The following is a 9,412-nucleotide window of genomic DNA, read 5'->3' as shown; positions in this document are numbered from 1 at the left end:
TAAAAATTAAAAAAAAAAAAAAACAGGCTGAGCTCAAAGACTCCACCTGGTCGTCTTCTGTAAAGAAAAATCGAAACGCATGCAGGACAGTAAAGTCGGCCCAGATATCTGTAAGTTGTAGTCACTTTGATTTCACAAGGGGATTAGTTTCTCATACATTATATAATTATCTAATTTGTCTATCAGTCTTGTGTGGTGCATGTAATTTTAATCATTGATCTATATGCTGCATACATATTCACGTAATGACATAATGTAAGAATGATCAAAATATTTAGAAAAGAATAGAATTGAACTTTATTGTCATTGTAACAAGTACAACGAAATTGAAGTCACAGCAGCAATCAAGAAAACAAAAATAATAAAGTGTATAGAAAGTGCAAAAAGGTCCATAAGAAAATAGATGATGACAGCTTGTCCATCATTGTCCAGTCAGCCAGCCTCCACCTCCACAGGGTCCAGGACTGAGCCTCCCCAGCAGTCTGTTCAGTCTCTGTCTCCTAGATCCTGTCTGCTCACAGCAGGTAAGGCTTCTCCAATGTGGCGGTGGCGTCCGGTGTTTGCTCTGTCAGCCACGTCCGTGAACAGCACGATGCCACTCTGCCCTCTGGCAGCCCCTCTGCCGCTGGGCCAGCATGGCTAGCTCGTCCATCCCACGTTAGATCCCAGATAAATCCCACATTCCCAACAACAATGGATGGAAGGACAGGTCCACGTTGTCACCTCCGAGCTCACACCGGAGAACCAGCATGTTGTCCTCACCTCCTCCTCCTCACCTTGAGGGAAATCATCAAGCTTTACACCAGTTAGCATTGACATGCTACGGGCTGCTAACAGCTGATTTCACATGTAAACAATGCAGCCATGGTTACATGTAGGATCTCCAGACAAACACAGGAGAAAAAGTAGTAAAAATATCACTGAAGCCACAAAAAGTTTGGTGTCCATGACCAACAATGAACCAGATAAAGTAAAGAGCCACTCCAAATACAAAGATGACGAAAAAGAGACAAAACAATTACAAGAATCGGACAAAGAAGAGAGAGCTGCTTCAAAAGGCAGCCATAGCCAACAGGTGCCTAGCAACAATTTCATATTCACATTTTTAGTTTCATATTTATATTTTCAATTTTATTTTCATATTTTCAAAAAGCTTGGCTGTTATGAGGTGATCATGTAGTTATTCATTTAACTGGAACTAGCGTGTTTCACGTTAACTGCTAATGCTAATCATAATCCTCATTCTAATCCCTTTTGATGAAACAATTTGGAGCTAAAATACTGTATGTGGTTAATACCATCTATTACGCCTCAGACAGGATCCAGCCACTGCCCTTGAGGGCAGAAGAAATGTTTTCTCAGTTGACTACTTAATTGACTCCATTACAGTTCTTTAGTATGCTCATGGTAACAACACTTTCACTTTTTGGTGGTGGTTTGTAAAAGGAGGTGGAACGCTCCATAATGCACACAAATGGCAAGCTAGAGCTTAACAGTCCCACATCACTGTGCTGGGGTCTAAGTTTCTGTATTAGATAAAATTAGTGCTGTCAGGCGATTAAAAAAATTAATCTAATTAATTACAGGATTTGTAATTAATTAATCTAATTAATCGCATTTTAATCTCATATCTGCTTAAGGTCCCAAAATAAAGAATTTGAATTCCAGGACATTAAAATTACATTAAAAGACATTTAAAAATAAGTTGGGAATATATACAACACATTTTTAGGTACACTGAGGCATAAGGAACAAATGAAAAAAGTATTATGGTTCTATCTTTACAAAATCTACACAGTCCTGCACCTAAGATAAGCTGATTTGATTTTTAGGACGTTTTTTGCTACTGTTCACATTTTTACTCGATGTGGACTCCATTTTCACTGCAATATGAACTTCTATACTTCTATGAGGTCAAGAGAACCAGGGCTAAAGGCTAAAAACTGTGAGGAACTATGTACAAAACACTTTATTCAAGTCTTGGATCAAAGAAAAGTGAAGTATTTTCAGTTTCACATGCTCTGAACACACAAACTGTTACTGATTGGTGCAGAGCAGCCCCAAGCTGAAACATGACACCAGGAAGATGGAAGCAAATTTTCATATAATTCTTTAGATTTAAATACAAGACCTTTTTCGATAATTCAGGACTTGTTTGATGCAGTAGAGAGTGTAAAATTACCTGTTTTTTACAGAATTGAGCTAGAGCAAACGGTTGATTTTCTGTAGATTTTGTCCTACATGAAAAAAGTGGTGTTCTCGTCAGATTTTCAAATTTCCGACGGTCCGTGAATGTATCACATCTAGCAACATGCTTTGAACCGGGGGGAAGAGAGAGCGCCGTCAAAGGATAAGTTCAGTTCATACAGCTTTTACATTGTTTATAGAATGAAGTAGAACAAAATACTCACCAAGAAGGCTTTCCTGATCCAAGCAGTGTTTCGGGAGATATTTAGATCCAAAATCGTGCAGCGGACGTCCGTATAATGGGATCCATCTGGGCATAGACAGCGCCCATTAACAATGTGCTTGTCTAGTTTCTCATGCCCTGGTAATGGTCACTGCAGCTCAACCAGATTACCTTGTAAAAATCAAAGGGAGATATCGTGAAAACTTTAAGAAGCTTGTCACATGCAATCAGAGCTTATTTTTCAGTTCAATTTTAGCTATTTCATAAGTTGTGTTAAATGAATGCTGGTGATACTACATGTGTCATTAAATACTAAGTCACTTGAATGTTCTCCATACCTGAAACTTCACTATGTCATCCTCTGAATTATGACAGATTATTGCTGCACTGCAACCTATAGTGAATTCAGAACTCAGTCACTAACACATTTTTTTAAATAATGAAAATGTTTACACATCTCATATTATTTTACTCAAACTGTCTGAAAATTGAAAGTTCTTAAGGTTCTAAGGAAGAAATCAGCCAAGTTTGGTGTTGATTGGAGGAGTGGTTCTCAAGATGAATAAATCAGTGTCAAAAAGTGAGAAAGACAGACCCCTGGCTTTACATCTAGCTCATTGCTACATTGCAACCTCTTTACTTCTAAGCCATTTTAGAGAGAACAACTTTTGCTGTTGCCTGAAACAAAAGATGTCAGGCAAGCATGTTATCTGAGTGGACACCGTGATAATGATACGCCCATACCTGAGTGATGCCAATGCTGTTAATAATCTCAGATCATTTACCATGTGTTCAGACTTACTCCCAGTCAAAATTCAGATGATTAGTATCACAAAAATGTGCAATGGTTCATCTCAGTGTGGTTGCATGATTTTTCATCTCTCTGTCTTATAAACTAAGGATGTAGTATGAGCACACACTGGGATGGATTATCTGTCTCAACAAGTTTAATGTGACTGCAGCTAATAGTTCATGATGCAGAATGCAGGTACAATTAGTTTTTATCCTTAACATAGGAATGAAAATGGTGTGACAGGAGAATATTTACATTTTTTTCTCCATTTTTGCAGGATTGTCTTCCCCAAGTGTCACCAGCCCACCGGCAGCAGTTCCTTGGCCCCCTGAGGACAGCAGCTGTCCAGCAGCTCAGCCTGTGACACTACAGTCAGGAGGAGATGAGGAAGAAATCATCCTGCACCTCATCCCAAATACCTCACCTTCTTCTCTTTCTAACTGTCACCCTACATCCTCTGTCCCCTCTGAACCTTCAACATCCTGCCTGCCAACTGAACTTCCATCCCCCCTCTCCTCTTACCCTCCTCCGTTCCCCCTCTCCTCTCATCATCCACCACTCTCCACCACTTCTGATGATTCCCCAGCCTCCACCTCTTCTCATCCTCTGTTCCCCCTCTCTTCTGATCCTCCCCCAGCCTCCACCTATTCTCTTCCTCCGTTTCCTCTCTCTACTCATTCTCCACAAACCTCCACCTCTTTTCCCCCTTCATTTCCCCTCTCTTCTTATCCTCCACCAACCTCCACCTCTTCTCATCCTCAGTTTCCCCTCTCTACTCATCCTCCACCAGCCTCCACCTCTTCTCATCCTCCGTTTCCCCTCTCTACTAATCCTTCACCAACCTCCACCTCTTCTCATCCTCCATGCCCCCTTCCCTCTCTTCCTCCTCTGGCCTCCACATTGTCTCACCTTCCTTCATCCTCTCCCATGTCTCAGTCTCCCCCATATCCTGTGTCATCTTTGTGCCCTGTCCTCCCACCAAAACAAAGAAAAGCAAAGAAAAAGAAAGGTTAGATATCCCTTTATATTATTATGTAGGCATATAGTTCTTCTCAAATTGCTAGGCTAGCCCCATAAGATTCTTTTTTCTCTATTTTTAGAATGCCTAAGACGTAGGAAGCAGAGGGTGTTTAAGTATGAGGATGTTGTCCAATCGAAGCCTGGTAAATGTAAGTATGTTCTCCTTTGTTATGTTTGGCTTCATTGTGAAATACAATGTAAAAGCAAGGTTCTGGGTTGTATTTATTGGCCACTCTGTAACAATGTGTTGCAAAAGGAAATTAATTTGATATTCAGTTTATGGTTTCTAATACCAAACCATTGTGAAGTTTGAGGAGTATTACAGTCTGAGCAAAGAACATATTTTATAGTCTGGTGCTACAGCAGTGGATACTTCTATATTTTATACTACATGGCAGCAGGGTGAACAGTCTATGGCTGGGTGTCTGCTTTCTTGTAGTATTCAGTTTCTGCACAGACATCTTTACTATCATCATTGATACTCTGTAGCTGGTACCAAAAATGGTCTGTGAAATATCAGTCACCCTCTGCATAAGCCTCCAGTCCTGGGCTTACATATAGTATGTCATGTTTACTGAGGGCTAAATTTATATTGAAGTCATATTTTTAAAAAGATTCTACTTTATGCTGTGATGTCTATGTTCTTGAGAAATTATTTGAATAGATAAAGAATTTCTACATAATACTTAGCTACTTAAAAGTGCACATATGTGTTATGGCTCTGTCTATGAAAGAAAACACCTTTCTCTTAACAAATTGCACCCTTTTTCTTATTGCTTGCCTTCCAGGGCAGAGAAGAAGTGAAAGTGAGGTGGGCACCATGCTCACAATGGTAAGTGCTCCGTAAGCGACCATGAACCGGTATGTTGAACTATCGACAAAAGATTTATGCTGTGATCCAGTGGTTGCTATCTCATTTGAAATTCACTACTAGAGCTTAATTATTAATGTGAAAGACAGGTTTACTAAGGAAATTATAGACATGAAATTTCTTGATATGTCAGAAGAAATTTTAGCCTCTGATCTTTATTTCCTGTGTTTATGTCTCTGTCTTTCCTATCCTGGCAGCGGCAAGACATGGGATGACACATGGGAACCGGCCGATCAGTTTAAGTTGTAAAAAAGTTCCACATTTAATGTTTTGTTCAGTTCAATTTGTATACTTTGTTCACTAATATGTTCACTTCATGAGGTAAATCTTAGTTTCAGCTATGGTAATTTATCCAGTTATTAGCAGCCTATTACACTTTATGCACAGCAATTTAACACAACAATGTTTTCACAGTGTGTGGCCCTGTTATGAGTTGTTGGATTATTAAATGTTGTTTTGGTGTCATAATGTTTTGTTGTTTTGTTTGCAAACAGTAAATATTTTGAAGGTGTCCAAGTTTGGGGCTCTGGGGGTTGTAACACTCAATAGTCATCTGACTGCCAAAAGTCAAGCTTTGGGGTGACCTGAGGAGCCGATGACTGCCTTCAATCATCTTGAACTCATGACAAGAGAAAGAACACAACATTAAGTGGCTATCATGGTCTTAGTGCACTTTATTAATCATGATCATTCCCTGAGCCTGGCTTGTAAATCAGCATGTACCTTCACACCCTGAAGTATCTTAACAATTATCCAACATTTACTGCATTAAATGTTTAGCCTTTTACTTGTTTGGCAGTTTGGCACTGAAATCCACAAAAACGAAGGAGAACATGGTGAACTTCAGGGGGACCAGTGCTAAGCCACCCCCTACATCAACGGCAAGTGTATGGAGAGGGTTCACACAGTCAGGTTCATGTGAATCCAGATCTGGAAAGACCTCTCCTGGACAGACAACATCTCATCATTCATTAAGACTCATAGGCTACATTTCCTGAGTCTACAGGAAGAACAATCTGGACAGGAGGCTGCTGGCCTCCTACCGCTCGTGCACAGAGAGCCTGCTGACATACTGCATCATCACCTGGTACAGGAGCTGCACTCAGGCAGACAGAGCGAGGCCTCAGAAGACTGTGGAAACAGCCCTGAAGATCATCGGCCCCTCAAAGGACATATACACTTCCAACTTTGTTGTACACTAAGCACACTGAGAGTGACAATAAAGAGCATTCTATTCTATTCCAGCTGGATAGTCTCAACTATGTGAAAGTGTAGGCAGCTTAAGTTAAGAAAAGTATCTCTTAATGAACATAAATACAATATATAGCAAAATAGCATCATAGTTCTGTCATCAGATCACATCACAGATTTTTTTTTTTGATTGGGAAGAAATAAATAGATAAATATATAAAAAGTTCAAGTTCAGTACAAACTGGACGGCATGGTGGTGCAGCAGGTAGTGCATGTGCCTCACAGCAAGAGGGTTGCTGATTCAATCCCTGGGTCAGGCAGGACTCTTTTATGTAAAGTTTGCATGCTCTTCCTGTTCATGCATGGGTTCTCTCTGAGTACTCAGACTTTCTCCCACAGACCAATACATGCTCATTTGGTTAATTAGTGACTCCAAATTGCCCTTAGGTGAGTCTGATAGAAAATGGTTGTATGTCTCCCTATGTTGCCCAGCAATTGGCTGGCAACTGGTTCAGGGTGTACCCTAGTCTCACCCGATGACAGCTCAGATAGGCTCCAGCCCCCTGCGACCCCAAAAAAGGATAAGCAGTCTAGAACATGAATGAATAAAAATGAACTTTAATGTTATTCTACAGGTGCTTGGCCATCGATCTCTGACTGATCCGTCAGCAAATAATCAAAAAGAAGAGACCACAGCTCTGTAAAACACCTCTGATTGCCTCTCAATACAACACTAATTCTGAATGAAGGAGAACCCTGACCATCTCTGCATATCACTGACATTTGAAAGTAAATCTTTTATCGAGTTAATCAGAAATCAGAAGACACTTGGTCCATAACAGTAGCTTGTCACATGGATTAAGCTGTGAGTGTGTAAGTGTTAAATGTCTAGATGGCAGGCCGACCACAAAAAGCCTGGGTCCCTTTAAAATTCAACCTGCAAGAAAGATATTACTTAGTTCTTGAGAGATTATACCTCAAAACCTTTTAATCAGTTTACATTGCCAGAGGTACTGATAGTAGCTACCAACCTCCAGACACTTTTCACAAAGATCTGGGGTGTGATCTTTTTTGGTATGTAAGGAGTGTAAAAAAGACAATGAAGTGTTTTAAACACTGTCTATCTCAATCTAAGGCTGTCTCATTTTGGTCAGTACATAATTACAAAATAAATGCAAAAAAAAAAGTACAAAAAAAAAAAAAAAAAAAAAAAGAGCTTAAAGTCTAATTTTATCAGTTGACTGTCAAGTCCCTTTCCGAACCCACTCATCTGCCGGCCTGCAGCCCTGAAATCTGAAAATTCAAAAATTGTCTGATATCTAAACCACATACATCGTTGGTAAGGTCTTGAAGTGGAGAGTAACATATGTCAGTATGAAGGCTCTACATGCTTCCTGCTTTGAAATACAAGCCCCTGACTGCTGACTTCTGAGGATATTCAAATGGTTATAACTCATCAACAGAAAGGGGTACAGACATGGTACAAAGTGTTATGGAAACCTCTTGAGCCCTGCTATCACATGGATATAATCAACAGATAAGGGCACAATAAAAAAGGGTTAAATTAAAGTTCTCCTATTAAGAAATTTGATATGTGAAATCTGATTATATACATTGGTTTATCATCATCATATATGTCCGAGTGTACTACTTTTTCCAGTTTTAACAACTGCCACTTTTTGATAATCAAACACTAATATTTCATAAAGAAAAAAAACTACAACTCCCGCCAACCGCGCCATATTGCTTCATGCAAATCAATCCAAAGGTTGTAGTTCTAAATTTGAAGGGAGCATAGGGCCACCTTTAAAGTTCTTTCTTGATAATGTATTTAAAAAACTTGTTAGCCTAATTACTTACAGAAAAACCACTTGAGTGTTTTTATTTAAAAAAATTTTAATATGCTGTTCTATTGTTAATAATTTTTTTAATTTTCTAAAAATGTGAAACGGTCCTTTTACCACTTCCGGTTTCCGAAGTATGAAATGCACTTTCTGTTCTATAAATGTAGATACAGGGATTTATAAATTTAGGCCCATTGTCCACATTTTTTTGGATCGATGTGTAATTTCATTGCTTCCAATATTGAAAAAGATCTTAGGTTGCTCTGGAGGGATGTATTGTTTTGTTTCAATGATTTCAATAGGACCAAGGCTTAACACAGTGAAGCATTTATTTTTAATATTATCATTCTTTTAGCACAATTTTACATTTTTATTAGAACACCAAAGCCTGCTAAGCAATGACATTTTCAAGGATTATCCAAGTTTTTATGAATTCACAAAGCCAAGTTTGCAAAAATAGTCTTTATTATCAAGAAGAAGCAAAACAAAATAAATGATGCAAATTGGTAAGTCACATCACAGCTGAAGACAACAAGACAACCAGACTGATGAAGTACTCAGAATCACAGCAAAAAATATGTCCTAAAGATTTTCAATAAAATCATACATAAAAATTGCATGAGGTTGAAATTTTGAATAATAAAATGCAAAACATTCAAACCTGCTAAAAAACATTCAGTGAAAATGAAAAATCCACAAACCAGCATCAGGTTGTGTTAGCTCCAAGTGCTCAGCTATATTCCACCGTGCTGCCGCAGCACCAAATTCCATCCAACTGAATTCCTGTATATTGTTGCTTTGATTGTAATGTCCATATGAAATGATACATGGATCTTTTAAGCATCTGATTTAGGTGAATAAGTTAAAAGCACTGAAGGCCCTTTGATTAGGCTTCCACAGTGCATCATCTGAACCTTCAGAATCACTATCAGAGTAATCAGCCTGATCATCTTGCAGGAAGTCGATGTCCTCTGCTCCAGACAAAACTTGCAGGTAGCAGCGTCTTGCATGAGTCATCATCTCTCTGATCTTCTGCTGCTTTTTTCCAATGACACTGTGCAGACCCTGTAACTCATCTTCATTTAGGTTCCATGGTGAATCTTAAATTAACATTAAGAGTTAAAAACAGTTTTAGTAATGTTATCAGCAGACTTTGATTTGCACATTCATGCAATGTGAAATTCAAATACATACTTTGAATCACTGCTCCAGAAACCAAGCAGGACTGTCCCTTTAGAGATTTACCACGAGCTGAAAGAGATTTCCAATGGTGGTTCATCTCC

The sequence above is a fragment of the Halichoeres trimaculatus genome, unplaced genomic scaffold, assembly GCF_033239565.1.
Source record: "Halichoeres trimaculatus isolate MK-OKI-2021-1 unplaced genomic scaffold, fHalTri1.1 fHalTri1_scaffold_25, whole genome shotgun sequence".
Taxonomy (NCBI): Eukaryota; Metazoa; Chordata; class Actinopteri; order Labriformes; family Labridae; genus Halichoeres; species Halichoeres trimaculatus.
This window is presented reverse-complemented; position numbering follows the sequence as displayed.